The following is a 9200-nucleotide window of genomic DNA, read 5'->3' on the forward strand; positions in this document are numbered from 1 at the left end:
ATAAATTATGTATACTGCATTGAAACAGATGAGGGAGAGAACTGTTTAAAAGGGATATATGATTAGGTATTATTGTCATGACAGGAGTCCAGAACAAAGGCTATATATTGGAATGGACTTGGGAGGAGGGATTGTATAATGATGAAAGAAGTTTTCTTTTACTTTTCAAAGAGAAGAGTGAACTGGGAGGAGGGGGTGGGCAAGGAGAAAAGTGTAACAATGAATGAATGAAAATCCAAAGTCTCTGTAAATTTTCCTCAAAATTAATAATAATAATAATAAGAAGAAGAAGTACCAATTAGAAAAAAAAAGAAGAACCAAACTCTCAAACTGATGCAGACAGACAGCAGTGTTCAAGGCCAAAGTACCTGAATGGCTCTCATTGGGTTTTTATTTGTATATCTGTCATAGTTAAGGATATAGATCATCCTTTCTTGCACTTATTGGTCATTTATGTATCTTCTCTGAAAAAACATCAATTCTAATTCTTCACCCACTTATAAGTTAGTTTGGTTTTTATTATAAGAGCCTTGGTATAGTCTGAGTGCTCATTGTTATGTGCCATCTCAATAAAACCAACTATAGCTGACCCTCCAGTGGGATTTCAGAGGCTGTAAGTTGCAAGGGGGGAGGTTGCCCATCTTTGGGTTGGCAGCACAGCTCCTTATCATTTTGGCCACCATATCTCCCTTATATATTCTGGGTATTAGACTTTTATTAGGGAGCTCTGGCGGCATAGCCTGTAAAGAGTTGTGCTGGTAACTCAAAGGCTTCACCTTTCTGGTGGCTTGAATCCACCAGAGGTGTTGAGGGCGGAAGATAAGCAATCTCCTGTGCAATTCACAGCCTTGGAAATCATGTGGAGAGTCAGCTATGAGTCAGTTCTGACCCAACAGTAATGAGTTTAAGACCTTCATGATTTGCAATAATACTGTCTTATTCAGGGGTTGTCTTTTCACTTTCTTGTCTGTGTCCTTTGAGTTAAACAACATCACAAATTTTGATGAAGTTCAATCTAATGTCTCTTTTCTGCTTTAAGTGTCATCATATCTGAGAAATCATTGCCTAGTCCAAGATAAGAGAGATTTCTTTATACATTTTCTTCCATGAGTTTTAAAAATGTTTACTCTTACATTTCGATCTACAATCCACTTTGAACTAACTTTTGTGCAGGATTTGAAGACAATTTTTGTTTGTTTGTTTGTTTGGGGCCATTCTCTGAGTTGAAGTTAACTCAAAGACATCTAACAACAATAAAAACAACTCCTTTGACCCAGAATGTAACTAACTTCTTGATAAATACCTCATCTTAAATCAGCTAAAAGAAAGGAAAATAAATTATGTCGCTGGCAAATAGGAGTTATTCCTGTATTTTTCACAATGATAAGTTTAGAATTCAGAAACTTGGACACCATAGTGGGTTGAATAGTGGCCTACCAAAAGATATTTGCTAAAGTAATTAAGACTCTCAAAAAGATAGTTCTGGATTTCCCAGGAATCCGGTGACAAGTCCTTATGTGATGTAGATAAAGTTGGTAATTCCGTGTGAAGATGGAATCAGAGATTGTATTTTACGATCAAAAGCCAAAGAATAACTGAAGCCACCAGAAGCTGGAAGAAAAGTGGGAGTGGAGGGAGTGTGGGCCTGTTAACAACTTGACTGTGGACCCTGGCCCTCCAGAAATGTGAAAGGGCACATTTCCCTTGTTTCATGTTTGTGATACTTTGTTATGGCAGCCTAGGAATACAGAAAAAAGCATTTAAAGAAAACAAAACAAGACATGTTCCTGTTAGGTGCCATCGAGTTGAGTATGACAGCTTAGCGACCCTGTGTTCAGCTGATCTGAACCCTGTCCTAGCCTATGCCATCCTCATCAACTGACATACCTAAGCCCATTGCTTCAGTCACTGTGTTAATTCTTTGAAATTGAGGGCCTTTCTCTCTTCTGCTTTCCCTTTGCTTTTCCAAGCATGATGTCCCTCTCCAAGGAATAAGCCTCTAATAACCACATGCCTGAAGCACGTGAAATGAAGCTTTATCACCTGTGCCTCCAGGGAGCACTCTGGCTACACCTACTCCAAGTCTGTTTGTTCTTTTGGAGTATACGGGATGATATAGGAGCTCTGGTGACCTAGTGGCAAGAAGCTGTGCTGCAATCCTTTAGGCACACATTTCTAGTTCACCAGCTGCTCCTTGGAAGAAGGATGGGTGCTCTCCTCCCATGCAATTAACTGCCTCTGAAAACCCACTGGAGGATCAGCTATGGGTCTATTTCAACTCTATTGTACACAACAACATGAGGTTTTTCAATTTTCCAACACCACATAGTTCAAAAGCATAAATTCTTCTTCTCTCTCCCTTTTTCATTGTTCAGCTCTCAGATGTCTAGCAAGTGATTGTAAAGACCTTGGCCCGATCCTTTTCAGTTCAAGAACATGATGATTGGGTGTTCATGCTTTTCTATGACATGTGCCTCCCTTAAACCTTGTTATGACATTGGCACATTACTTGTCTGGTGTTGAAAAAGACAAACAAACAAAAAGTCACGTCCTGGCGAGCTCTGGTGGCCTAGTGGCAAGAAGATGCACTGCAATCTCAGAGGTGCACGGTTAGAATCCACCAGATGCTCTGCTGGAGAGAGAGGGACAATCTCCTCCTGTACCAATCAGATCTGATTTGATGGCACACACACGAGAAATAATAAAAATTTAAAAAAATTGTCATGTCCTGAATTAGATACATCTCAAGCAGACATCTTGATTCTTTAATAATTGAGAGAGATACCTGACTGCAGACTTTCCCAGTGCAATACATCTCCTGGGATAGGTTTAGGTTTCACATGAGCACAATTAAGTGTTCTCTGAGTCTGATTCTTCTTAATGTTAGCCATAATTTGTTATGATCCACAAAGTCAAATGCCTTTGCATAGTCAATAAAACACAAGTAGACATTCTTCTGGTATTGTATGCTTTCAGCCATGATCCATCTGACATCAGCAATGTTATCTCTGGTGCCACAGCCCATTTGAAATCCAGCTTGAACTTCTGACAGTTCTATCTACTCTTCTAGCTGTTTTTTGCATGATCTTCATCTGTCTTTTGTTTGCATGTGATATTAATGACATTGTTCAATAATTTCTACATTCTATGGTATCACCTTTCTTGGGAATGGAAACAAATATGGATTTCTTTCAGTCAGTTGGCCAGGCAGCCATCCTCCAAATTTCCTGGCATAGACTACAGTTAAGCATGTCTAGGACTGCGTATGTTAGTTGGAATATGTAGATTGGTATCCCATTGATTCCTGAGGGCTTATTTTTTTGCCAGTGCCTTCAGTGCAGCTTGAACTTCTTCCTTCATTACCATTGGCTCTTGACCAGATGAGTTGTGGGATGACATCAAGAATATCATCCATACATAATGCAAAAGGTCACTACAAAGAAAGAGAAGAAAGAGAACCCAAAATACATGCCAGAAGAGACCCTAAAAATTGCACCAAAGTGTCAAGAAGTCAAAATAAAGGGAAGAGATTATCAAGGAAAAAAACTGAAGATTTCAAAGGGCAGTTTGAGAAGATAATTTATTATAATGGAATGTGCAGAGAATTGAAGAATAAAAAGGGAAGAACTCACTCAACATTTCTCAAGCTGATCAAACAAAAAAACAAATTCAAGCTTCAAGTTGCAATTCTTAGAGATGCAGTATGTAAAATTTTTAATTACCTACACAGCATCAAAAGATGATGGAGGGGGGAGCTCTGGTGGCCTAGTGGCAAGGAGCTGCAACTACAATCCCAGAGGCACACGGTTCGAATCCACCAGATGCTCTGCCGGGAAAAGGAGAGACAATCTCCTCCTGTACCAGTCAGATCTGATTTGACGGTACAATCACACAAAAATAAAAAAAAAAAAGAGATGATGGAGGGAATAAACAGAATCACTGTACCCTCCCTCCAAAAAAATTGGCCAACACTGAACTATTTCAAGAAGTACACAATGATGAAGAAAGCATGAGAACACACAAAGGTAAGCTGAACAAGTTATCAAAGAACAGCATGGGAATTATCAACTTTTTAAAAATAATTCAACTTCTTTAATATTTATGCTTGCTTAAAAGGATTCTCCTTAACATGTCTGAATATACAGTTAGAAGATTCCAAGAAGGAATGATTTCAGGTACAATGGAGAAGCTTTACAATTAATAAACATGTGTCGCAAGAAATCAGGCTAACTTCTTCTGCTTCATCCTTGGAAATGCTGTATTTTCCACCGCATCGGCATCTCAGTGAAAATGAGTGATCATCTTCATTCCAGGGCATTTCTTCAAGATATATTCGAGCATTTACTGGCCCAATAGGAAATTTTCAACTTTTAAAAATAGAATGTTGTTGTCGTTGTTAAGTGCCATCAAGTTATAGACTACTCATAGCAATCCTATGAACAAAAGACCTCAACACTTGTATAACTTTCATCATTTCTCCAAGTTCATAGAGCTTCCGGAGGCAAGTTATTTTGGAAATGGATACCACTCCTGCTTCCAAGCTTGTTTTAATTGGGGCGCACCACCAAACACTGTGCATCATGGACAGTGTCCATTATCCATTATAAATGTCCATTATCACATTTGACACATCAGTATCACAGTTTTAGCATTACAGCAACCATGAGTTACCTCTGGACAGCAATGCACAGACTAGTGCTATACCATTTAAAAGAATATTTGACCCAAAACAATTAAAACCAGGCCTGAGGGCCGCAGATTAAAATCACCAACTTTTGACTGGTAGCATCAGTTTCTATTCACCAAGCCCACAGAGCTCTCTCTATTTTTTGTTGTTGTTAAGTGCTGTGGAATTGTAGATGACTCTTAGTGACCCTATGAATGAAAGACCTGAACACTTGTATAACTTTCATTGTTTCTCCAAGTTCATAGAGTTTCTGGAGGCAAAGTAGAATAGCTTTTTCTATTCTTGGAGTGGTTAACAGGAATGGGAAGGGAGATAAGTGAAAATTAATAAATAATTGTTGTTGTTGTTGTTGTTGTTATGTGCCGTCAAGTCGCTTGCAACTCATAGCTACGTTATGTACAACAGCTCTAAACTCTGCTCTGTCCTGTGCCAATCTCATTGCCTCCGACACACTCATCCCGATTACCCTGTCACAAGAAGGGAAAGCAATGCATAGTAAGGAACTGATCAGACATTGTAATTAATTATGTTAATGGTAATATAATAATGAAAAATGTCTATTAATGGTTTTATGAAAAACTTGTATGATTTGTAAATCTTCAAATAAATGAATGAATAAAAATGTTAAAAATAGACTTCCACTGGCACATGGTGTTGGTCTCCCTCAGCCTGGGGCTGTGCGGTGGGTGGTGCAGATGTGCAGTCATGAAAGGTGCCTGGTCCTGAGACCTTCCCCTGTGACACACTGGTGAGCCTATCTCTCATCGGGATGTCAGGGTGTCCAGGTGATTTTCTGACAAGATGCTGCTCTCTATCGGAACGCTCATGCTCTTGGCTACGCAAGTCTACACCATCTTGATTGTGCAGGTCTTTGCATTCTTAAACCTACTGTCCATGGAAGTGGACATTTTAGCATGTAATTTTGAAAATGCATCTCAGACATTTGATGACCTTCCAGCAAGATTTCATTATTCCATCTGAAGGCTTAAAGATGAGAAAATTGGTGGGATAATCCTCCAGCGCCTGGAAACCACAATGTTATGGAACTCTGATGGCACCTTATGCCTGTTGGCACTGATATACACTGAGGACCCAGAGAAAAGTATTCTAGTCATCATCCCAGCCCAGATCAAGCATGCAGTCTACTTTCAGCACTTTATTCCCAGGGAGTTAACTCTTGGCAATATTTTCAAGAAAAAAATTTTCAGAATATCTACAGGGAGATGATCTCTGTAACAATAAAACTTGAGGGGCAGGGGAACCAAACCCAAACTCAAGACATTTATCAAAGTAGGATGCATCTCAATATGTACATTTAAAAGACTACCCAGTCCCCCACATCTATACCTGGCCAGGGTCAGCCTGTCTTCTTTGTAGGTATTAGTTGATTTGGGGAGGCTGGTGACCAAAGGAGTATGCAATGGTGACAGATCACAAAGGACAGATGGGGATAAATGCAGTAGTATAAGGTGATTTAGGCAGACGTCCTAGAGGGAGATGGGCAATGGCCTTTGTGCTCCTTCTCTTGGGGACACAATTTGTAGCTGGCAGAGTTGTCTTGAAAGAAGGACTATGGACAATGAAGGAGTGTTATCTTATTACACTGCCAACAGCTACCGTACAAAGTGTGTGTTCAATACCTCTGTGGGGGAATCTACAACGACAACTGTACAGGGAAGGATAATATGACATTTTTAAGCGTGCACCAATGTTGCAGAGCGACTTTATACAGATTAGCAAAAAAGGATAAGTGACTGATGTACATCACCATATTCAAGTGATGACTGAGGGCATCACATCTACCAGCCCAATCCTGCCCATGCCAGATAGCATGGTGCTGGCCCAGCCAGCTAGAGTCTGTGAAAACCACAATGGGTACAGCCAACCCACCAAAAGGAGAAGTCGAAAGGACACAAAGACTTTAGAGCTTACCAGGTTCCTTCCCTTGAACCTTGTCAAGATGTCTGTACATGACCAAGAAAAACAGCAACTGTGCCTGAAGCTTGCCACTGGCGGCATCTTTTCCCAGCAGCTGTGCCCCTCTTCAGATGCATGTGAGGACCTCTCTTGCAGCTGGGAAAATTAGTCTATCTTCTAAGACCAACAATGGACAGTTATAGTAGTACCCCATCTCTCCAAACTGGGGATTTAGCAAATACATCTATATACTTGACAGATGACAACAAAAGCATAATGACTGCAGATGTCTGTGGAGAAGGGGATCAGGATTAAGGCAGGCTTCACAAGTTCCAAGAGGTGTCTGGAGCTACCTCTTCTGCTTATGCAGGAGGAGAAGAATTGTGAATTCAACAATCTTCTCCTGGAATGCCTGGTACCTCTTCTACAGCGATGAAATTGCCAGGGTCTGCCAAAAGAGCAGCACTGACAGGGCAGCAGCAGGTCCCACGATGGGAGCAGCATTAGCAGGGTCAACAGAAGGTCCTTCAATGGAAGCAGAAATAGCAGGGATGATAGCAGGTTCCATAACAGGAGCAGCAGTAGCAGGACAGCAGTATGCTGTTCAGGAAGTACCATAAACAATCTCCAAGGCCTCAAGGCCAGCACACACAAATGTGGCCCTGGCAGGAGTGGTCACTAAGAGTCCAAGAGTGAGTAGAGGACCCAGCAAGGCCATTGCAGGTACTGAGAGTGTGCCTTCAGAGAGTGCTAACATGGTCTTGGCAGGTGCTACAAGCTCATATGCAGAGGGCAGTTCCACCCAATCAACAATGGCAACCGTTACTCCACAGGAAGCGGTATGAACATGGTCTTTGCAACAAACCTGTTGCAGAGAATGCCGAATTACCCCTTCTCTTGAGCTTGAAAAGTGAAAGCTACATAAGTGAGCGAGATGGAAGCCAGAGAGTGTCCAAGCCCAATACCAAAGTTGAGAAGGAAAAGAAGGAAAGATCAAAGAGGGACAAAAATCTTGCTAGAAGTTCTCATCACCACAGGAAAGGTGGAAACAAATGAACTCGGAAATCATCCTCCCACTGGAACCAGGAAAGAGGACAAAAAGAGAGAGGTCATAATAGCACAAAGGGCAAAGAACAGAGGCCCTCCTCTCACAAAAGTATCAGCCACAGTCCCATCCCAAAGGAGTTGCGGACAACTCAGAAACTGGGGCAGACCCAATCTGCAACAGCCAGGTCAGCTCTTCTGCATCAGCTAGCTCGGCTCCTGCAGGTCAGATAGTCAGCAGGATCAGTCACTCCTCAGGAGCTTCAGAGCTATCACTACTTCAAGAGCAGTGATTACATCTCATGAAAGAGAGTTGGAAATTGTAGCCAAGACTGTGGAGAGGTGCAGCATTGAGTCCAGAATGGAGAAAGCACCTGGACATGTCCAGGATGTGGAGATAACTGGTACCAAACATCTGAAACCACAGAGACAATAATCTTTGCGTCTAAAGCCGCTTAAGCAGGAGCCAGAGAAGGAAACTGTGATAGAGACCAGGGCTTGGGGAGTTATCCCTAAGGAGCCAACTCCAACTTTTATTGTTGTTAAGTGCTGTTGAGTTGCAGGCGACTCATAGTGACCCTATGAAGAAGAGTCCTCGACGCTTGGGTGTCTCTCATGCTTTCTCCAGCTTTTATTACTGCAGTTAATTTATTTTAATAAATTAATAAAACCATAAATACCAAATTAAAATAGAATGTTGTTATGTTCCATCAAGTCAGAACTGACTTATAACTGACCTTCCAACAGGTTTTTGTTTTCAGAGAATGTAAAGCACACAAGTAGAGACCACCTCTCCTATGGAAAGGCTGGTGGGTTCAAACAGTCTTCTTTAACACTAAACCATCAGAGCTCCTTAAAACTAGAACTGTTGTTGTTGTTTACTGTAGAGTCAGAACCAACCTATTGCTGACCCTCTGGCAAGTTTCAGAGGCAGTTTAATCTCATAGGAGGAGATTGCCCATCCTTCCCCTGCAGAGCAGCTGGTTGCCTAGAACCATGGCCTTAGGGATCGCAGTGCAGCTTCTTGCCACTAGGCATGGTTTTGTTTAAGGGCAGGTTCTAGGTGATTTCTGGAAGTTAAAGTACTATATTAAGAATATAAGAGAAACAACCTTCTGGATACTGCAGAAAATTGTTTTTTGTACGACATTGGGATATCAGAATGAGCATGATATCAGAATGAAAAGAGAAAGCATCTACAAAGGGAAAAAGTAGCAAATGGCAGAGCTGACTAAAAAAGGAAGGGCATGCCTAACCACTTCTCATTTGATGTTGATTTACAATGGGTTTATTGACCACTGAAACAAAAGCACTTCCACTATTTGTAGGTACTATTTTTAAGACACTTTTGTGTTTAAACAAAGGCTGAAAAAAAAGTACATTTCTAGTATGTGACATTACTAGAGAGGAAAGGGAGCAGGAAGCCCAGTCTCCCTGGCAGTTCAGGGAATAATGAGCACTTCTCCAGCATTCCGTTAAAATAGGAGGCCCAAGTCTCTCTCAGTCAACATCAGAGACAAGTAATCAGCAGAGAAATAATAGGATTTTAAAA

At 41.2% G+C, this 9200-nt stretch overlaps 1 pseudogene; it reads left to right on the top strand.

Moving 5' to 3' along the window:
• Positions 1-6259: 6259 nt before the first annotated feature.
• Positions 6260-6919, top strand: LOC102871224 (annotated as a pseudogene).
• The last annotated feature ends 2281 nt before the right edge of the window (positions 6920-9200 follow it).

This window comes from Elephantulus edwardii, unplaced genomic scaffold, assembly GCF_000299155.1.
Source record: "Elephantulus edwardii isolate Elephantulus edwardi_28Jun2011 unplaced genomic scaffold, EleEdw1.0 scaffold00084, whole genome shotgun sequence".
NCBI lineage: Eukaryota > Metazoa > Chordata > Mammalia > Macroscelidea > Macroscelididae > Elephantulus > Elephantulus edwardii.